Source organism: Strix uralensis, chromosome 4, assembly GCF_047716275.1.
Source record: "Strix uralensis isolate ZFMK-TIS-50842 chromosome 4, bStrUra1, whole genome shotgun sequence".
Lineage (NCBI taxonomy): Eukaryota > Metazoa > Chordata > Aves > Strigiformes > Strigidae > Strix > Strix uralensis.
The window spans coordinates 25,692,770-25,716,184 of NC_133975.1; the positions used below are offsets into that span (position 1 = coordinate 25,692,770).

A 23,415-nucleotide genomic window follows, 5' to 3' on the forward strand; every position below is an offset into this window, starting at 1 on the left:
AATTGAGTCCCGATAGAAGCAAATTCTGAAACCCTTTAGCTGAGTTTGACTGCTATTTGCTCATCAGCAGCATCCAAATAGAAAAGGCAGTACAGCAGTCCTGAGACTAGATGATGTAAGCCATGAGAAACAGCTGTGACACAGATAATAAAATGTTAAAGCCCAATTAGAATGAACCCCTAAAGCTACAGAATATAGTACCTAAGCAGAATAAGTAGGGATTGCTGATTTTTTTATTTTGGCAAGTTTAACTTGTGTACCAAATCAAATGCTCAGCCTGAAGGCATTCAGGAATTTCATTAATATGTTTATAATTGGAAATGCATCTTCTCAGTCAGGTAAATACCAAGAACATGGAATCTCAGATTTCTTGTTATTTGAAGAATTGGTGGGAGACTTATGTATTTATTAACAAAGAAAACTAACAAGGAATGAGCAGAACTATCCTTTTCAACAGAGGAAGTCAAGCAGCAGGAGGCAGGGTTCTTCACGCTTTTAAAAACAAGTCTTTCTTCCTCTTGGGTTTCCTACAGAAAGTACTGCTGCTCACCCGAGTTGCCTCTGCTATGTCTCTTAAATTTTGATTTATTCTTTCTTTGAGGGTGTGGTTCTGTGTCAACTGCGCTTAGTGTTGTAAAGGAGACAGACTCAGGGACAGGGGGATTCCTCCTTTTCTCTTTGTTAAGCGTAGCACTGTGGTTCCCAACTCACAGGTAACTGTAAAATTCAGGTGGTTTTCTGAATCAAATCTGACTCCATGAAACAAGCTCTCCAGAGGTGGGCTGCATCTCAGACTCTCCCTCTGACTTCAGAAAACTTGTACTACAAAAAATTATTAGAGAACTAATCTACGTTTACAACACAGCCCAAAAGCAGTGAATCAGCACAATTTCTGAGGCAGTAACTTCCTGCCCTTCTTCACCCACTGGAACAAACACCCCTGGGCACAGGGCAACTCTTACATCAGCTTTGCCACTAGAAGAAACCACCTGCCAGCTTTTATGGAGAATAATAAATCTCACTCAAAACACTCTGAAGTTTCCTTATCAGACTCAAAACTAAGTTGCAATAAGGTTTAATTGACCCAAACTATGTCAGTTTTTTCCTCAAGATTTCTAAAATGTGTCTTCGGTTTGTTCCTATTAGTAGGGAATGCAATGAGTGAGAAAACATGTAAGCAGTTTTTCTAATGCAAGCCAGTCAAGGAATTTTCTTCTTTAAGTAGTCTTTGGCTTTTCCCACTACTAATTCTTGACACTTCATCTCAAAACCAAATTTAATTACCTTATTTTGTACTTAGTTTGTGCACGCACTTTGAAGAGTTTAGGTTTTGCCTCTTTTCATATGTAGTATTAGATATTTCTGAATTCCCCTTGGAAGTCCTCACTTCTGTTACTGGAAATCTGGAAAATTGATATGCCTTTTTTGGCCTTTATAACTAAGAGACAAGTAGGTTTTTCTTGGTATTTCTCTGTTATTTTATTTTGAATCACACATTAACTTATGTATTATTCAGAGGATGTCCTATTAACTAATTTACCTATTTCTTCCTTTGTTGTTTCATTGACTTTCTTTATTGGAAGACTTTTTCTGGATTTCATTTTTATTGGTAAGAATGCCTAAACAGGCCAGACAGCAAGGCATCCTCATTTGTAAAAGTTACAGAAAGAAAAAAACATTGGCAGCAGTAAGTAGAAGACAGAACCCATTGCTTTCACATCTTAAGTGACATGGTCTTAAACTTCAAAACAAAGAAAATGACACTGGAAATGTCACATCATCAAGCCCTTTTATATGACTTAACAAGATACTTTATACTGAACTTGAAAACCATTAACCAGCATGCTAATTTCACAGTTTTATATATATACATAATTATGTATAAAAAAACTCTATTACATGTATGCACAAATACCTCAGTGTAAAGCTGACCAACGCTAGTGCTAGTAAAGCTTGAACATATGAAATTCCCTTTGAAATTCAAATGGTATATATTCCCACGTCATTTAATTGTTCAGTTTTATTACTGGAATCACAGTTAAGACACAGGCTTCTTTATCACTCTTTTCTAAGAGTTCTTTCTAAAAGCATTCTTTGTATGTATTATCTATACATTCAAGGCAAGAATACTTCCAAAACATTTTAAAGCTGCATCCAAATACCAGCAGTATTTAAAACACTCATATAAAGAAGCACTCTTTAGTGGTAACTCATCTGACAGTGGTTTACTTTACAGATCAGAATGAGCAAAATAAAAATGTAGATGTGTTAAAAAAATACTAACTTCAGGAAGTGGGATGATGAGGAATAAGCAAAATAATTTGATGAGTAAGATACTAGGTACTTACAAAACTCAAGTTTAATTGCTGGTTTTCTGACAGACTTGGGTTTTTATATATTCATAAGCTCAATTCCTCATTCATAAAACTGCTATTACAAATCTCTATAGGATTGAGACCACTTCTAAGTATATGTGTCTACAATCTGAAGGCTAGGAAATCTTATGTATTTGTTTATGGCAAATTATATATGAAAAAATAAAATACATTGACCCAGACAGTATAACCTATCTTGGTGTACTGGTTTTGGCTGTGAGGTGCTTAGCTGCCTACTGGAGTTAAACCACGACACTTGGAAATGATAGCTCTAACTCAAAGCAGCTATATTCATCAAACCTTTAGTCAAGAAAAAGTTATAAGGAACACCCCAGCAAACTGTTTAAAAGCTAAACTCCTAATTATTACTTTCCACTTTGCCCAGTATGCAGCTCTTTCTGGTGGTGAAAGTAGATGTATTTGTGAAAGGTATTGCCTTACACAGAAAAATAAATCTCTAAAGCCTAACAGCTTCTAACAGTTCTCCTGTAAAATTCTAAACTTTATACCTGAAAAATTGCCCATTTTTACAATATTTCAGCCTGTCAGGTTGAGAAGACATCAGTAAAGAAACTAAGCTATAAGCATAGTAGTGTTTTTCTAGAAGCAATCTCTCTCTCCTGCTCCCTCTCTTTCTCTCCCTGTCCCTGGATCTATTTCATGATGCTATCCCTCTAATGCAATAATCAGTTAGGTTACAAGACTTTCTTTGTAAGCAGGAATTCAGTTTCAGTTTTATTTGTACCTGTGTAAGGTCAAGGTTGTGGCTGCTACCTTTCAAGGAAATAGTTTAACCACTAGATTTTTGGTTTGGTCAGGACTGTCTCCGCTTTGTTTGTGATGGGTCCCACTGATGAGGATAAAATCTGTTTCTCTGGACCAGAGAGAATAAAAAAAGCTGGACTTGATTCTGGAACCTAGTAGTTATGCTGCTTGCCTGAGGAGGAGAGAGTAAGGTCCAAAGATAGTTGCTGTCCCAAGAACAGAGCCAATACTTTACAATCACCTGCATGTGGATTGAAAAAAAAACTATTGAAAATAGGAATTGGAGCCTAGCGCATCCCTCCAGGATGCCAGCCCTTAACATTATAGCAACTGTGGTAGGGAATGAAGGAAGCAGTGCAATTAGCTTTAATTCTTAAAACTGTTGTGGTTGCCATTACATTTCCTGAGACACCAGATCCTGTTGATACTTGGTAGGTGTTCCCCAAGAACATCTGGTAGATAGAGCTTTCCTCAGGGGACTGAAGGAGAGGAATGTTGATGTTCTGGATTCTGATCAGGTTTAGGCACGATTTGGTATTAGCTAAATCCTAAGCATCAAGACAGATATGCCTTCAATGGCTGGGAAACTTTAAAGGCTATGCTGTGGCTTTTAGGAAGCTCAGGTGCCTTCTGAGTTAATTAACAGCTTTGGGCTTTGGTGGAGTGTAAGGAGTTGTATGTTATTAGATCAGCTTCTTGGAACATAGGGAAAAGAGAGGATCTTGAGCAAGTACCAAAGCAGCTTCAGAGCTTGACAAGAGGAGTACGGGAATAAACAAACTCCATCCTACGCTGAAAGGAGTTGTGAAAGAAGACTAGTGCTTTTGAATGTTGTGGAGAACCATATTATGAATATACAATGTATAGGGTGGCTTGCTTGGTGTGTAGTAAAGGCAGAAACTGAAGTAGCATGAAGTAGACCAAGTCCCTACAGATGGCATCTTTTTCATGGGTTTTATGCTGGCACAGTTGTTAAGGAATTTATCACACCATAGTTAGTAAGTAAAAATCAGTGTATAAATACTGTATTAAGGTTTTATATTGTAATGCTTATTTTAAGTAAACTAAAAGTGAAGCAAAGGTCTACAGTAATTGTGTGAGCCAGCACAGGCAGGATGCAGGAACAACCTCAAAACCATAGATGAAATGCAGACTAAATTTATTCTCGTTACCTCACGACCCAGGGGATCTCCGCAGCAGCACCCGGGTGGAGGCACGCAAGTGGGGACTCAGGCACCATGGAGCTCCGTCCTTGCTAGCCAGAAAGAGGAGAAGAAAAAGAAGATCTTGAACCTGCTGCTTTTGCCTGTATATATCAGGGATTTTTGCAGGTGTAGTTTTCCACTGTGCTTTGATCTTTCCCACAGAGGACAGGAATCTCAAGGATGTTCGATAAGGTGCCTCTGAGTCTATCACAGGCCTATGTTATCTGAATGCAGACATTCTACCTGTCAAGCACACAAAGCTAAACAATGATTAATAAGATATATGTGTTTTTCGACACCCCAGCTGCAAGTCACTTGAGTGTGTTTACAATCCTCCTCACCGATCTTCCATTGTATTCCCACAGTAATGCAACCAAAATCCCCTGGTTCCCATTCCCCATTCATACAGTATTATGAATTAATCTAATGGAGTTTGAGTTCGTCACAGTTGGGTGAGTACTCATTGGGGAATTCAATGATAGTACTGGTGGGTGGAAAACTAAGAAAGCCCAATAGTATTGTGTGAAGTCACTAAGCATGAAGGAATTGGCTTTGTTAATGGCCTTGTTATGAATTGCGCATTCACAACTCTGCATGCCTAAAGCTATATATGTACATATAAAAGGAAATGTAGAAGTATAAATGTTCTATTAATATTTTGATTAATCTCTAATCATTTTGACAGCATCCATAAAAAAAAGTAGCAAAGTAACTGAGGAAGGTCACTTCTACATTTCACCAGGGAAGCAGGAAGGATGCATGGAGATGTGTGGAAACCTGGAACCGCTTCTTGCCTCTGCAGTGCCTTTGGCTGGCTGTGTAAAGGGGGCCAGAAGGTGCTTCTGAGTGGAGTCCCGCCCCGTCTTCTGCCCAGGGCAGGCTTGCACTGTATGTTGCATTGCAGATGTTTTCCAATTCCCAGAGCTAGTAAGAAGAGCAGTACAAATTTAAAAGCCTGGATATTCTAATTAACCAAATTCTATTGATTTGTTTTATTCAGCCAGTTTGAAGATACTTGTTACCTTCATCTTCTCTATCCCTGTTCCTATTAGGAAAACAGAGTAGCTGAAAGCTGGATTTCTTTCAAGTTAAATGATTTTTAATGTTCAAAACTTCAGATAAGATTTGAAGTAAGTCTCCCTAACTTCTGAGATTTGATCATCAATAACAAACTGCCTGTCCTGTAAAATGATAGCACTAAATTTTTTTGAAAAGGAGAGTAACAAACTATTTTGTAAAGTATAAATATTAATCGAGTTTCTATATCAGGTAGTTCAGGAGTGACTTTGCCCAAATGCGACATAGAGATTTGTTCTTCAGTGGAGATGGACTGCTTGGCTCTCCCCATTTTCTGTCTTTTTTATAGACCAATCTTTCTAAAGCAGTCTCCAGAGCTGTATGAGAGATAGCAGTTAAATCCCTGTAAAAAGTGATTAGTAATGGCAAATATGCTACCACTGACTCTTCAAAAAGTAGCTTTGTAATGCATTTCCTACCTTATGATTTCATGGAAGTTTTTTTTCTTTTTGTAAAATGTATAAAGAGCTAATGTGAAACCAATTGCATTGTGATTATTTTTTTCCATACTGGTCTGATGTAAGAGTAAACAAGCCAAATAGCAGTAATTTGTACAGATTATGCCACATGCAGCTTTATTGTGGAACACACAGAAAAAATAATGTGCTGAAGATTGTATTCATAACAAAAATGAGGCTATGAGAATACAATGACAGTGAACTAGTAAGGAGATATAGCATAAATATATCTGTTTGGCATTCACATCTCGAGATTTATGGTCCTGGCCGATCAGCAACATTTACACTTAGCTGTATGCTGCCTAGCCACTTTTGAGGATTTCTCATTCCTCAACTCAGAAGATGCTTTCTCAGATCTTAGTCACTCATATTTTCCAGAAAATTTAGAATCTAATTCTAGGAATTATGAACTTAATTTCCTGGAACAAAAAAAAAATAAAAGGATGTAGACCTCCAAGAGCCCTCTAGCAAAGGACTTAAGTGCTTCAATTATTAGCTTAGAGGCTCACTTCCTCATAAAAAACCCTACTTTAATTTGAGCATGCTGGCTGTTCAGGTGGAATAGAATACTTCTTCAAAATAATACTGAGGCTGAAACTATTAAAGAAAAATACAAGTCACAATACTGTGGTAACAGTTCCTCATACATTTTCATTGGATGATAATCTGGGAAGTGATCTGTCAGCCTGATATAGTTAGATTTCTCATGTTGGTTGACCAATCTATTAGCTACCACATTTAATCTCCTTAAGCATGAATATATCATGTGGGTAAAAGCCCAGATCCAAGTAAATAATCGCTAAATTACAATTTAAAGTCTAGTATGTAGAGGACAGCCTTTGTTTCCTCCAAGATTCCAGAAGCACACTCTGCTTTATGCAAATATGACTCACCAAGTTTACATGCAAGGAGTTCTGTTTAAAGCTCAGTCAAGAACAGATCTGTTGACGTAAACTTCAAATCTTGTTAGACCTGTTTATTTCCACTGTTTTTTATATGAAACTGTTCAGATAAGAAGCCACATACAGACTGAAAAGCTGTAGGGTGAGGGAAGAGATTTGGTTTGAATTCCATTGTATTCACAACAATATTTCTATTTGTGTGTATAATCCCTGATAGGTCACGAATCATTTAGAGCCAGAGAACACTTAAAAGCAGTTGTACGCAGATAAAGTTAGGAAAACATAAAAGCTGGAATACAATAAGATATACAGTGGACATGGTTGTATGGATGCTTATTAAATGTAACATGCTAGGTATTATTTTGGTTCTTTTCTGGCAGAAAATGTTTGGGATTTCCTAAATTAATAGGAGTATTGTGAATTTCTGCAGCTTCTCTTGCCTTCTCTAAGCCAAGCTGTGCAGTAATCTTCAGACCAAGGTAGCATCTTGCAATAACTTTTTCTCTGTAAGACGCAGAATAGTTTATTGACAAGGACTGAAATGAGAAGAGCTAGTGAAATCCTAGCTGATTTCTGATGCACAAAGTTTTCATTGTACTGACAAGACCTTGTTGGATCAACTACCTGGGAATGTGGAACTGAAGCACAGTTGATTCAGGAGTCAATTCAGTTTTGAAGAGTGAGAGAGAATCAAGGGATGGATGGGGATAGGAGAGGCAGGTGGTTGAGAGTCTAGAGAGAACTTCTCAATGGAAGGAGCTGCTTCCTAGAGCTGGTCAGGAAATAATGTCCCCTGACTGTGAGGACTTAGGAATTTTTGTCAGATTTTTCTTTTCTGTATCAGGACAAAGCTGAGATCTGAAGCGTGATTAAAACAGAATATTTTTTGGTTTAACAGCTCATGAACAGTAAGTGTATTTGACAGCTTTAAAAAGGTAAAATATGTAATTCTGAGAAATCCAATTTTTTTTCCCAAAAATATTATCTGTATACTAATCTTCTGTTTTGTTTGCTTTAAATTAATTAGAATTTTCACTGGGAACAGAAAAAAGTGTAATCAGAAAACAACTAGTGCCAAAGGCCAGCAGGAGTGCTGAGAGTTCCTCTGAGGAGAAAGGAGAAGGCTCAGCAAGCAAAATGGACTCTGGTGCTATGTTTTTTGAAGAGGATATTGTGGCATCAAGAAAGATCCTGGTGCCTTTCACTGAATGTCACAAACCTGGGCCTGCCCTGGTTAAATTAAAACCACTGTAGAGCTCACCTATTTTTAGTGTCACACTTTCAAAAACTGTAGTGGCTAACTTCGATACAAATTCCACTTAAACAATAATTTTGTTACCAGAAGGCAGCATAAAGAGGTAGGTTGTGTTCTCAAACAGTAGTAGATAAAGGAGCTGCTCATCTTCTGTTTTGTGTGGAGCACACAGTCTTGTTGATTGTCCTGGTTACTCTGTTGTATAACCTCCTGTTGCCACAGGATTTGAGATCAATATCTTTTACAGGATTTTAATAGGTGTGTGATAATTAAATTAATATGAAAAACACCTTGTAGTTTAACTGATTTTTTTGGTGAGGACATGCCCAAACATATCAAGTCTTAGCAAGTCAGTTTCTTTTGGCTAGGGTGATGGGGGCGAGGGCAGGGGTGACTACTAAATTCATTAAAATATATGATTTCAGATATTCCCAAACTATTTATTAAATGCAGTCAAACTTCTTGAAGTATGATGACAGAGAAAACATACTACAAAAGGTGGGATCAGGTTCACGCGTTTGTAGAGGGAGAAGCCACTTTTTAGGCAAAAAGCCCAGTGTGTTAGCCTTCCTTCTGGATGTGGACAAGTTATTTGATTTCCTTCTGGATCTGAAATGACTTAAATCCCTAGGTCCTGCTTTGTTAATCACAGGGTTGTGGAAGATGAGGTTGGCTGCTCTTTTTCTCAATTGTGGATGCTGTTCTGGTTCACACAACTAGTCAAACCTTCAGAGCAGCAGAAACTAGAGAGCAGTATCTTTTGTTCTAATCACAAGGATATAGATTGTCTTTCTTTTCTGCTACCTCAATGATTATTTGTAGATTTTTTTATACTTAAAACAGTGTCTAAGTCTCAAACCATTGCACAGTTTGATGATTTAGCACACTGCCAGAATATGTCATTTCAGTATTCTGAGAGAATATAGCAAACGCTGGAATACTGGGACAGAAGAAAAGAAACACCTCCGTAGTTTATCATTCATTTTTCCTTATTAATAGTTGCAAAGAAATAATTAACTTTATGTTAAGTCAAATGTTTATGATAAAGTGTTTTTGCTTTTTATTTTCAGGAAAATCCCAGCTTTGATATGAAGCAAATCAGTTTCTTCCTGCCAGACTATTTTCTAATGGAAATGGGAGCAGGAATGAAAACATGCAAGTAAAATTGCTTCATAACCAGCCTGGACTTGCAAAGCATTATCTCAGAATAGTGCAAATATTATTAATACATTAAGATGAGAACAGACTTATAAAGGAAATTTTTTGTGTGAATCCCTATGTACAATAAAAACTACTCTGCAATAATCATATCCTTAATTATCATTATTGCAGGAACAATACTTAACCTAGCCATTGCCTAGAGTTGTATCAGTGCCTAGATAGATATATTATATCCCTCTATGATATCTGTGTGATATATGATACAGATCTCTTTATCATATGTATAATGTATATTACAGAGAAATATTATCACCTAGAATTATGTTAGGTAAAAATCCTAGATTCTTAAATCACTTCACAGGGAACATATAAGTAGTATATGGTACTAGAGGGTTTTTTTAAGGATTCATTTGACCTTTATTCAGCCTCCTAAAGTAAACACCCAAATTATTCCATAGAATCCATCAAGAGTGTTAAGTCAACAAAAGGCCTTGTATCTCCAAATATTTGCTTCTGGTGATAGCACACTACAAATAGAAACCATAATCAGTATTTCCACCTGATGTTTATGAAATGTAATCTCATCTCAGCTATTGAGGGCCTATGGTAAAAGTAAGAAAGTCCTGCTGAATATTTTCACATTCCTTCAGTTCAAAATATTTTGACTGAAAAAAAGCAAAGGCATTTTTTTCCAGTGGTGTTTGTCCATACGTCACAGTAACAACAGAGTGCAAGGAAAATCAAAACAGTGCTGCTGAATAAGGTCAGATCCTTCACTTAATTGTCTACTGCAAGGAATTCTGACAAGAGGATTTTTTTTTTCCCTTTAAAATATGAAATACCCTTTTTCGAGAGCAAAATTAGAGTCCAACAGGGGTGTAAATTCTGTCAAGAGAAAACACTGCCAGGTAGTAACACTCTGTAAACTTAGTGTTGGTAGTTTACGCTGCTTCCCTGTCAGCCTTTCATCCTGCATGGATGAAAAGACTGGTTATGGTCTAGAGGGGGGCTGGGATGCAGAAGGACTGGGATGCAGGAGGAGGACTGGCCCCTTGGGCAGCTCAGAGTAACTGCAGTAGCAGTTAGAGTCTAAGACATGCTAGTGAAGTTGGCATTTGCCATAGATTCACATTTGTGGTTAAAAGCAACCCAGCTTTTTACTCCACCTTTCATGCAATTTATAGTTGAAAAGCAGCTGAAATCTAGCAGAAGAGTAAGCAATAGTTTGAATTGCATTTTGCTGTTAGGAGACAAATTATACAGATAAATTTTGCTGTTTCTTCTGAGGCCACTGATAGTATCAGAGCTGGAAAAAAGTAACGATGTCATCAGAGTAATAGGAAGGGGAGCAAGAGATGATTAATTGGCACACTGTCAGTGGTCCTCATTGCTCAAGCTGACATGGAAACAACGTTACAGTGTTTGAGGAAACCCATGAGAATGAATGAGAACAAAACTTGGGAACTATTGAGTGAAATCAGAGGTTTTCTGAAGCAGGACATTCTGCTTCAGCAAAGGAGGTGAGATTGTGACTGCATGTTTGTCTCTTCATAAAATCACTAACCAGTTTAGGTTGTAACTTTTGAAAGAGCCCAACAAAGCTCTGACTCTTGCACAGGACATCTGACTGATGCACTTTCTAGTCACAAAGTCCACCGCTGCTTGCTAAGGTAGACAGCACATAAATAAGGGTACATATCAAGATCAGTTCAGCTGAGCATTGCAGAGCAAGGAGCTCTGCACCTTAAAATAGGAACACAGATCTATTTTAGCAGCCGAGAAGGTTACCAGCTCCAATACAGCCATGCCAAGAGCTTGTGGTTTTGTCAGCTGAGGAAATGTTGGCATGTGATTCTTGCCTGTCATGCAGCTTACAAGCCTTTTCAGGTAGGGGATAATAGTGTTTTCAGGTTAACTTAGGGTGGTGAATATGGTGGGGAAAGGGATTATTTTTGCTCCTTTTGCATTGTTGTGGTTTCCCCCCCCCTGTTGTACAGATAAGTAAAGCTATATTGCTGACTGTTTCTGTGTTCAGAGGGCTGTAATACTACCAGTGGATGATAAATCTATCTATAGTAAATAATTCTGTGGAGAACTGCCCTATTGACACCTGGAATTTTGTCTCGCTCAGTCCCACTCTCTTTCTTCCAACCCTTTTTTCTATTTTCTGACTCTTGTAGGTTTATATTAGTCTGTCTGGTCAAATGGCTATACCTGTGAATATCCCAAATAATGATAGAGAGGCGCTTTTTTGTTTGCTTGTTTGTGCTATGGTCAGCGCATCTTCTTTTCTTTGACAAGTAAAGTTTCTTCATGTGTTTAACGGCATTATTGACATTGTATTTGGTGCCTCAGTGCTGGCTGACCTGCTGGGAACCTCTAAGCCATCACAGCAACCCAGAAGGATCCTACATAGCTCCTAAGTCTTGCAGTAAATGTGAAATGGAAATCATGGCTCACTGTTTCTCTGGGGATCTTCTGTCAGCTAAAAATAAGTCACTTCATCATTAGAAATTAGCTGGTAAAATTTAGGTCCTGGAAGTATAGGCAACATAAGGCAAAATTTAATCTCTAATGAGTCACTTCTGAGTCAGGGAAGAAAGAAACCATTTTATGTTTGAATGCCTCTCTTATCTACCGCCACCCTTCAAACTTAGCTAATTGTCATTGTCATTCTCACAGCACTTCAAATACACATGCTTTGCTATCTTCAATATTGCCATCAGGTTCACACCAGAATAAGCTTCTAAACCAAAAGAAGCAGAGGTGCCACATTAAATTAGCTTGTCCAGAGCTCCAGTTAAAATTTTATTGTAATGAGTAGACAACAAAATGAAGATATTTCAGGTATCTTCAGAAGTGTGGTGGCTGTCAGCCAATGCTAAGATTGAGTATTGTCTTGAACGTAAATTGTTGCCTTACCTAGAAAAGGGACCAATCAAGAAAAATCTCCACCTCTTTGTCAGAAAAATGTGATCCAAAAATGTTACGTTGGTCCTTCTTTTTAGTACACAAAAGTGGGACTACTGATACTCTTCGCATTATTCCATTACTTTTTATATAAGAACCTTTTGCTTTTGAGAATGGAGAGAGCAAATTTTTTTTTCAGTGGCATAGAAACCAAATCTGAGTAACTGCATTGGTTTTAAATTGGTTTAATTGTCAGTGGTTGCTATCTTATTCTCCACAGCTATAAGATTAAAAATTGCTATTTTTTCATAAAATAGGTAGTAATTCAAGGAACTCTCTTAAGTCACTCAATTATAGTGTAGCACACCCATAAACAAATGATCAGAATTAGGTGAACATGTTTTCTGAAATACTGAGCAGAAAGGGGTTTACCCTTTAAAAAGTTGTGGTAACTTCTGCAATTTTTTCCTAAAGACTTGCTCCCACAGAAAAATGCTGCTTGTCCTATTTATATTTTTTCAGTGAAGTTACTGATATTAAGACTGATTATGAAAGACTTATAATAGCTATGATGATACAAGTTTTATGAAACGAGAAATATGATAACCTGCAATATTATACTAAGATTTAAAATTGCTCAGAAGTCCTGAAAGTCAAAACTCTAATTACAGCCTGGAGTACTGTAGATGAAACTTGTATGTAGTGATGACTCTTTATCTATCTATCTATCTAGGCAACTACAAAACGTTAGCTGTGCTGCAAACTTACTATGCTGCTTTATTTTCTTGTCTGTCCTGTCCTACAGCACTTTATGAAAAAGTACTACACCTTTGTACTCAGCAGTGGGTTATGTGATTATTTTTTACCTCTTCAGTACTGTGTTGTACTGTCTAGAGTTTAAATTTGCTGCAATGTTTGCTAACAATGTTTGCAATGTATGCTAACAGTAGTAGAAGTTCCTCACACAATATAGGGAAGGGAAGAAAATCAGAGGCTGTGTGTTTAAAAAGTAAATATCCAAAATTTATGTGCCACACGTTTTGGGATGTACTAAGAAAACTGCAGCTATTGCATGATTCAAAGTTTGTACATGAGGAACTGAGTGACTTGTGTCTGTGTATTTATCTGCATTGGTTTTAGAGCATGAGCTGAATGGTGTAGTTAATCATTTCAGCTAAGAATTTAGAATAGTGTGTTCAGTAAGTCTTCTTGCTAACAGTATCTGGTGTGTGACTGAGCTCACATACTGCTGCTTCATGAAAAGAAAGATGTGAACGGTTGTCTGTGCCTGCATGGCATGCTTCGTGCTTGCCCACACTGATGATGAGCCCATGTGTATTTGCTATATATGGGATTTATTCTTCCAGTTTACTTCATACTTACTAACCTTTTAATTTATAAAACAGATTATTGCTTTAAAGCAAGTCTTTAAATAGAAAAGCATCATCTCATCTTACTGACACTGAATTGCTTGAGAATTCTTTAATGGCGTTTTTGTCAGGAAGACTTTGTTCCAGCAAATATTTCCATCTATAGAGGAAATTGTACAGTTTTCTCTACATTAATATTGTATTAAAATACACCAGCAGTATGTACAATAAAGTTACAGTAGAGTGCTGTAATAAAGAACAGGTTTCAGAATGCAGTGTTAAAGCTTCATAATCCAATATAGTCATCAGCTGGCACCTACAGAAACTTTGTTCTCTCTCTTTGTCATTGGTGCACAATACCTATAGTTCATTCACCAAAGAGGGTTTGAATGGCAGTTGTGGCCTGTCTACATGTCATCAGATTTGGGCTCTTCCATGTCAACAGAGCAAACATACTGTAGAGCCACCAAGCCATCCTGGCCTCTTTGTTGACTACAGAAGTGGCAATAAATGCCTCCTCAAATAGAGCTGTCCTGGGTTATCTGGCGCTTGTTTGTGGACAAATGAAAGCTTTAAATTTGGGTCCAGAAGTGTAAACTATATATTAGTTAACTTGCTTTTATGTTACTTAATACTGTGGTTCTGTCTCTTCCTTACTTCCTTACTAACAGCCTTCTCACTTTAATAAAACTTTTCCCTTTTTTCAGAGTGATTCATATGCTAAATGGAAAGTTAATGCTGCTTCAGACCCAAACAGATATTCTAAGGACAAATCTGATTTTAACACAACTAGGAATGGAAAGATAGTCCTTCAGAATCAATAATATTGCTCCCTTTGCAGAGCCTGTACTGAAGGGTTTCTGCAGTGCTGGTTTTGTACCATGTCATATTTTCCTAAGAGGTTTCAAACAAACTTCTTAGGAATTTGACTTGGGCTTCTTCTTTTCCTGTTACCCATCTCTATCTGCAAGTACATTTTTTGCCTATGAAGTGCTTTCCTTCCTCAAGAGTAAAGCTTTTGTAAACTTCTTTTTTTATTATTTTGTTAGTCTTTTTTTTAAGGTTTGGTTACCATATGATCCGAAGCATTACACTATGAACTATCAATTCCTAATATAGATCTAATTGTATGGTGATCATACATCCCTAGACAAGGCAGACATATCTCTTACTGGTATCAGATAATTATGCTAGAGGAGGCAATTATTATGAATTGCTTATAGCGTTATTTGCAAAGAGTTAATTACTGTTTGTGATGTTATGAAGCTTTTGTTGTTCTATAAGAAAGAAACTATAGTTTAAATCAAACACACTTAAACTTTTTCAATGCATTCCCATTCTGGGACATGGGGTAGAATTGCAAGACATTATAATACTACTTCTTTTGATCATGTATCATTTCAATCTTGCCGTGAAAAACAAGCATCCTATGACTAGCCTATCACCCACAAAATATGAACAAGCAGGAAGTAGCTTTGAGTCTGAGTATTTGGCAAGTAAACCAGGAATAAAAATGAGCATAATTATGCTAATCAGAAAGCCAATCTCCAAACAATTTCTAAAGCAGTGAAGGCATCAAGCCAAATACCTAGTGAGATATTTGCATTTACCGAGCAAGTACATGACACCAGAAAAATTGATTAATACAGGAATGACTACAGAACCAAATTGTTCTCAGAGGTGGCAACATTAATTCCTTTCAACAATTTGGTCACGAAAGGTAGAAAGCAAAACAAAACCCCTAGACCCATAGCGAAGTTTCAGAGTCTTTACTAAAGATTATTACTGTGTTAATTTACTTAAGTTTTCTATATGTTAACAATAGGAGTTCAGACAGTAAAATTTAGTTGAATACAACTTCAGCTTAAAGTTTTAAGCAAAATGGGATATAGGAAAGATGGTAGTTTTCCAAATGCATGGAGGTCCTGTTATGTTCTCAGTATTTCTTTTCATTCCTTGATAATAGAACGTCATGGAAACAGGAATATTGTAACAGCATAAGGAACAGTCAAGATATTTTTTATTCACTGACATTTGTTTTCTATTGCACAATTTTAAAGACAAGTAGAGGAAACTCCTGCCCTCAAATTACAGGAAGACTACACTAAATTATGAAACAATTGCTACCTGGCAGAAACATGGGGATTTTTTACAAGGCACGACATGGAGAATGCAGTTCTATCTCAACTATTACAGCAGTATCTCTGTAATTATTTCTGCTATGACCAAGAGAGGGCATCCTTTTCCTATTAAATCATGACATGACTAGAAATAATAAAAGCTTTTGAAGAACCTAGTTAGTTTTTTTAACTATTCTGTTACATTTTAACTAAAACTTTTTTAAGTTCAAAAATGCAGCTGCAGTTCAATCTCCAAGTTGTTTGAAGCCATCTTAAGACCTGCTATACAAATTTCTCAGTATCGTCTTTCATTGAGTGCTTGTATGGTTTCAGTAGGATATGCTTTATCTCTTCTACCAAGAATAAATACTCTACATTAGTAAGAGTCTAACTCTTTTAAATCAGCTTCTTAATTGCAGCTTTTTTTATTTATTTAGGAAAAGCAAGGTAGGGCATTTAGTGTTACCTTCTTCTTAGAGCAGCTTTCTAGCACAAATGTGAAGCTACTAACTTTCCATATTTTAGATACTATTTCCTCAATCAATGGGACATCAGATAAATCTTTTGCATGTGAGCTCAGTTTTGCTGGCTGTAAAACAAATATTTCAACTTTGGTGGTGTAAACTGTGGAGTGTAGCTGTATATTACAAAAGCATACTATGCCAGTTTTTTTAAAGCAACCGCCTTTCCCCTTTGATATTGCCATCATGCCTCTCAGTCATGCATTTACAAGCCTGAGCATTCAATGGGAACTGCTGCAGGTTCAGCACTTTTGAGAAACAGCTTACTTAAAAGTCTAAAGTTGGATTTAGAAGCTTAACATTTTTGGGAAACTTGTCATAATCCTCATAACTTATTGGTGTTAAGGCAAATATCTATCCAGTATATTTATGCTGCAACCACTTTAGATTTCTTTACTTCTACTCTGGATAACTAATACTGGTTAAGGAAACCTTTCCATAATTTAGGGCGAGAGAACTGTCAGAATCACTCTCAATCCCATTTCTGTAACAGACAGAACTGTGTTGTCCAAATCAAGTTGTAGGCTTAGTAAGTCTACCTAGGTATTCAGAAATTTACCTAATAAGGGAAGAAAATTTAATTACAATTACAACAGACCTGAAGAACATAGATAAAAATAGTGTACCCCACTCATAAAGGAATTGGGCCAAAATAATCTGTGCATATTACTTTTTAATTCTGTGAAACCAAAGCATTAAATACTTCACTTTTGTCACAGAATAATTTGAATCATTTGCATAAAGGGTGAGTTCAAGATCATGTGTTTATTAGTCAGACTATTTTTATTTTTCACTTAAACTTGCATTTTTGAGCTTTAAAAGTGAAGCAACATCTAAGAGAAGGGCAACAATCCAAAATATACTTGAAAAGAACTGGCATTAGCTCTAACTTTGTCCTATCTGTTGAACAAACGTAAGTTAATTTGTCCTTGAACTGGATGCTGTCTAGAACAAAACAGAAAAAGCACGTTTTAGTAGTTCAGCTGCCACAGGATCTGAGATCTGCCTGCCTGCCAGAGGTCAGGAGTTTATGCTAAACAGTGGAAATTAGACAAGACTTTCAGTTGTGAACAAGAGGCTTACAATAAACAATGGAGAAGAAATTTCCAAGAGGAAATATAAAATAGCCTGACAATCCTTGGGTTAGCTGGTAGACAACAGAAGTGGAGAATAAATACTAAAATTCAAGCCAGGAATACAATATCCACTACATCCTTCCTTCTCTTCCCCTGTTTGCCCCCCTGCCTCTCATCAGGTTACAAGAACAGTGCTTTACTTAAGACAACATCCCCTTCTGAGGGCTATATGTGCTTTTTGAAATGTGCAATGTGCGCTGCAGTTTTCCAGTCAATCTGTGCTATAGAATCAAAGCTTTCTCTCCTGCCTCCCACTGGTATTTCAAGCTAGTGATGAAAGTGGAAACTAATAAAATACCTTGGAATTTTCAGACTGTACAAAGGTAGGACATGTGTGCACTTTAAGCTGTGAGAACCTACAGCTAACTTTAACTCGTTAGCTGTAATACGCTATAATTTATAGTCCTTTTCTTTCTTTCTGTAGGTACCATAAATATCAATTGCTGTGTCCCAATCAGCAGTAAATGGAGAATGGTTATGCACTAAAAGCACAGAGAAAGTGGGGGAACTGGGTAGAAAAGTTTAAATGTAATATCTGCATATATAACAAGAAAATATCACTGACTGTGACATTCACTTTCTGTTAGCATTTCACACATTTTCTGTACAGCTGTATCACAGTAATGCAAAAGTCAGCAATGAAAAATTTAGGTTCCTTGCTAGAACGTACAACATCCCATGTATCACAGAATCACAGAACGGTTGAGGTTGGAGGAGACCTCTGGATCTCATTTGGCCCAACCCCCCTGCTCAAGCAGGGCCACTAAGAGCCAGTTGCCCAGAATCGTGTCCAGACAGCTTTTGCATATGTCCAAGGATGGAGACTCCACAACCTCCCCGAGCAACCTGTACCAGTGCTCAGTCACCCTCACAGTAAAAAGGTATTTCCTAATGTTCACCTGGAACCTCCTGTGTTTCAGTTTGTGCCTGTTTCCTCTTGTCCTGTCACTGGGCACCTCTGAAAAGAGCCTGGCTCCATCCCCTTTGCTTCCTCCCTTCAGGTATTTATACACATTGATAAAACCCCCCTGCACAAACTATAGCTGTAGATAACTGGATTTTTTAAAAATCCTTATTGATAACAGTTAACTGGTAATCTCTCATGTTGTTTCAGCATGTGCAAAATTGTATGTTATATTGAAAGTTTCCCTAGGAAACATCTTTTTATGATGTCTATGAAATTTCTAAGATAACATATGTAAGGCCAAGTAGTCTATGACTTAAACAGCTTCAGATTTTTGTTAGCTCTTTGGCAGATCTCATCAGCTTACACCAGCCTTTATAAATGTGCCTTTTATTCTGTAACACAGCAAACACATCTGTTACCTGAAGAACCACAAATAATTACTTGTGCTAACAGTTAGTGCTAAACTTATGTGAGGCATTGAAAATGCAAGACATTGCTGGCTTCTAACTTGTCACTGCTATCTGTATTTCAGGTGTTAACTGAAACACATTGAATCTGACAAATTGGTATGTGGGCACTGACAAAAAGAGAGAAAATATGCCTACATCAAACCATTAACTGCTTGTCACATCTCTTATGTTTGCAGTGCCCCTATTCCTATGGCGGGTGGCTGCACATGACAGCAAGTGCAAAGCCTTGCTCACACCTTGTTAAGCACCCACCAGAAGAGGACAAAACAACTATCTGCCAGTATTCCATACTTGTTTCTCCTTTCTTCCTTCTACTTTCTTCCCTACATTTTCTTCCTTGGATTTCCTTCCAGTGGTGACACTCTTCAGTGTGAAAACTGTGACAAAGAAATACCTTACAAGGTGCAACAAATAGCCTTCCTTGCAGCTTACAGCCAAATGACAACCAAAAAATATGTAATAGATATGTTAGATAAACCTCTTTCATCAGCCAGAAAAGTAGCATCAAATATATAATTTATCAAAATGCCATGTTTATTGACAATTACAGAAATCACATGCTGTTTTGACTTGGGAATGATCTTGTCTGTGACCTTAGACTGAGTTGAAATTCAAACTTCTTTAAATTTCTTTCAGGATTTCTCTTTTGTTGTAGTTATATTGTGCTTAGAGAGCAATCTGTAGTAGTAACATCTGCTGTGCCAGCAGAAGGCCTGTGGGCCTAAAAGTTCTCCAGAAGGTTGCAGACTGATTCTTGGTCTTTCTGACTGACCAATAAGACTGTCTCTACAGTCTACTTTTCTACCCAACACAGCATTAGCTCCATGAAATACAATTTGAACAGCATGACATGGTCCAAAGATGTCCTGTGTTGTGGCTGACTTGCAGCCATGAGTGATTTTGAAGCTTTACAGTCATTTTGTTGTTGTTTGTGGTTTTGTTTATTTCAGAGAGCAGGCATGTTCATGGACTGGCATGCTTTGAGAAGAAATTATGTTATTTAACTACCACACACACCGACTGGTTCTCTCAAAGTTGGACTAAGCCCTTTAAAAAACCCTCACAGCATAAAATTCAAAACTTACCAGAAAATACTGATGAGCACCATTGTGATAATTTTGCTAATTTTTCTTCCTATCTGCAAGTTAAATAAAGCAGTTTACTGCTATGGTGCTATGGCTAAAGAAATAACACAGTTAACAAGCACATGCTATTTAGTTCATAGTGGGATGAAAGCCTGTGCTGCAGCACCCATACTGAGCCCAAATGACAATATTAATTATTCATCTAAGCTTTATGCTTCAGGAAGTGTAGGTGAAGAGGGATGCTTTAAGTACCCCATTCTGAAATTCTAGCATTAATTTGAATTTAGTAATGGTTCCACATGTTTTAAAGAAGTTTCAAGTATTTGAAGTTCCCAGAAAGAGAGTAAAAAGTCAGCAAATTTACTTGTTTCATTGGCTGTTTTTTAACTTTTGTTTTTTATTTTGTTAGCTTCAGTTGGGTTTAGTAACAGCTGGAGAAAAGAAAGGAAACAGACTCCATCCGGTATGACTCCGTTTTATCTGGTTTTTGATCTGTGGTCAAACAAATATAACTTTTCTCCAACCCAGTATCTATGGCTTCTCATGAAATACTGTTGGTTTTCTAATTCTTTCTTGGAAATTCAGTTTCTGGGAGAGTGTCTAGGAAAGATCTAATTGTTAGAATATCTGGTATTTTGAAACCATTTACATTGTGTTGTTTGCATGAAAATTATTTTAATCACAGGAGCAACTGCAGGCAGCAGTTGGCTGTTCTTCCTTTTTTCAGCCTCTTCTAGTCCCATTAAATCATGAAGTTTTTAGGACTGTGACACTTCACAAGTTACATGGTTCTGGCCACTCTCTTCAAAGCAGTCACAGGAGGTATTAGGTAAGGACTTTCAAACAGGTTCTCAGTGACACAGCTGAGCCTACGCTGTGATGGATCCTGATGACCATTTTCCTCCATCCTGAAGAAAATCTTTGATTTATAGTCAACCTAAGGCACTCAGGAGAAAGAAGAAATGCTCCATGGACCTGTTCCTGTCTGCCAGCACTCCTTCAGTTCAGTCAATGGTGATACTTTGTCAGGGTGCTTTGCAAAGTCAACATCTTAGTGGCTATATCATTCTTCACTTACACAAATGCTGGGTTTTTTTCTGTGGTTGCTTCTCTCCTGCCTTTAAGAAGCATGGCAGAAGTTCAGTGACATTTTCACAAGGGCAGCCCCTTCCCCATTTGCCTCATCCTTTAAACATGGGACAAAAGGGATGCTCAGATTGTTCCCATTGAAACACTGTTGGAAAGTGCCTGGACAGTTATATCCTTCACAGGAGTTCATATTCAGAACTTGGCAAGATTGGCATGTTACTCTCCTGGCTCCAGATTGTCTGCTCCTCCTCCTGTGTATGCCACCACCACAGTGACCTGGCGTTGCTCAGCAGCCTCAGTACGCCTGCCGTACATACTCCCTGTGCATACCATACCCAGGGATTTTCCTCCTACCTTGGCCTGTACTGCAGAGTTGAGCAGGGAAATTCAAACCACTCCTTATAGCTCTCTTTGTGGCACTTGGTCTAGCTCAGCTTCAGACAGAGACTGACAAAAGATAGGGAAAAGCTCCTGATCAGCAAGCGCCTTGCCCCTGATGCTCCAGAGCAATCAGTCCATGGCCTGGATGAGCATACGATCTGCTGGACCAAGCACTGGCTGGATGGAGGGTCCCAGAGAGTGGTGGTCAATGGAGGTAAATCCAGCTGGTGGCCGGTCACAAGTGGTGTTCCTCAGGGCTCGGTGTTGGGACTATTTCTGTTCAACATCTTTATTGATGATCTTGATAAGGACATAGAGTGTATTATCAGTAAGTTCACAGATGACACCAAGTTCAGTGGGAGTGTCGATCTGCATGAAGACAGGGAGGCTCTACAGAGAGACTTGGATAGATTGGATCAGTGGGCCAACATCAACGGGATAAGCTTCAACAAGGCCAAGAGCCAGGTCCTGCACTTGGGCCACAACAACCCCATGCATCGCTACAGGCTTGGGGAGGTGTGGCTGGAGAGCTGTCTGGAAGAGAAGGATCTGGGGGTTCTAACTGACAAGCAGCTGAACATGAGCTGGCAGTGTGCCCAGGTGGCCAAGAAAGCCAACGGCATCCTGGCTTGTATTAGAAACAGTGTGACCAGCAGAAGTAGGGAGGTGATAGTCCCCCTGTACTCTGCACTGGTGAGGCCACACCTGGAGTATTGTGTCCAGTTTTGGGCACCTCAATACAAGAGAGATATCGAGGTGCTGGAGCGAGTGCAGAGGAGGGCAACGAAGCTGGTGAAGGGCCTGGAGAACAAATCCTCTGAGGAGCAATTGAAGGAGCTGGGACTGTTTAGTTTGAGGAGGAGAAGGCTAAGGGGAGACCTCATCACTCTCTACAACTACCTGAAAGGACATTGTAGAGAGGTTGGTGCTGGTCTCTTCTCACAGGTGATTAGTGACAGAACAAGGGGGAATGGCTTTAAACTCCAACAGGGGAGGTTCAGACTGGACATTAGGAAAAAATTTTTCACAGAAAGAGTGGTCAGACAGTGGAATAGGCTGCCCAGGGAGGTGGTGGAGTCACCATCCCTGGGTGTGTTTAAGGGTTGTTTGGATGTGATGTTGGGGGATATGGTGTAGGGGAGAACTTTGCAGAGTAGGGCTGATGGTTGGACTCGATGATCCCAAGGGTCTTTTCCAACCTGAATGATTCTGTGAAAGACGGCTGTTTCCTTTAGTATTTTGGGAAGCTGATGCCAGATGTCTTGTAATGCAGGAAAGAGAGTTCAGTGTTCTCTGGGCTACACTTCTGCCCAAAAAGTTGTAAGAAATCAAACTGGCCATAGGGACTTATCATGGCATCTTCAGGGGATTCCAGCCAAAGCCCAAGCTAAGTTGTAGGAACTGTTTAGACAGAGCAACAGCTTGGCAACTCAGGCTTCTCTCAAAGACATTATGCTATAAGCTGTAATAATTATTCAATCAACGCAGTATTAACTGTTCTTTAATTCTGGCAGGAAGAACACAATTTATTTTCCTGAGTGAAATTCAGTTATCTTTTTTTTTCCCAATTTTGCAGCTGAGGGCAGATCTGTGTCCAGCCAGAGAGATGCAGAGGCCAGAGAAGCTGCTGCTGAAGGATCATTACCAAAGTGCTAGAGAAGACAGATGATTCCAAAAGTGGCCAGACAACATATCTTTTTGTCTGATTTTCTTATTCTTTGGTTCCACTGATCTTTCATCTCAGAGTTTTTCCAGAAGGGTGACAATAGTTATTTTTACTGATCAGTAGTGCAGAAGGATATTCATTAACATCTTTGGAAGTGATGTGTAGCATTTCTCTTGTTCATATGCATTCTGGTAACATATTAATGAACTTTGAAAGGTTTCCAAATATCTGTACAAGTCGTTACTTCTGCGAAAATTTTCCCAATTAGTACTCATTATTCTAATCAGTCACACATGCCATTAATATGTGGTTTAATGTATAAATGATAACACGTAGACATAATATGTTTCAGCTGATAATAATGAGCAGCTCCAACTAGAAAGGTTGTAATATATAGAAAATTTATTCACAAAAAAACAAAAAGCATTCTTCAACATAATAACACCTTCACAATACTGAACAAGCTCTTTTTAAGAATGGGATTTTTAGCCCACAATAGTGGGAATGGAGTCAGCCAACTTCTCAGCATGGAATAGGAATCATCCAGGATTCATCTGGGTAA

The 23,415-nt window shown here is 38.1% G+C and overlaps 1 long non-coding RNA gene across 1 annotated transcript; it reads left to right on the top strand.

Moving 5' to 3' along the window:
* Nucleotides 1-10,978: 10,978 nt before the first annotated feature.
* Nucleotides 10,979-23,080, top strand: LOC141942537 (uncharacterized). The gene is made up of 2 exons (XR_012628658.1): nt 10,979-11,085; nt 22,764-23,080. It is a non-coding gene; the product is annotated as an uncharacterized LOC141942537 (long non-coding RNA).
* The last annotated feature ends 335 nt before the right edge of the window (nt 23,081-23,415 follow it).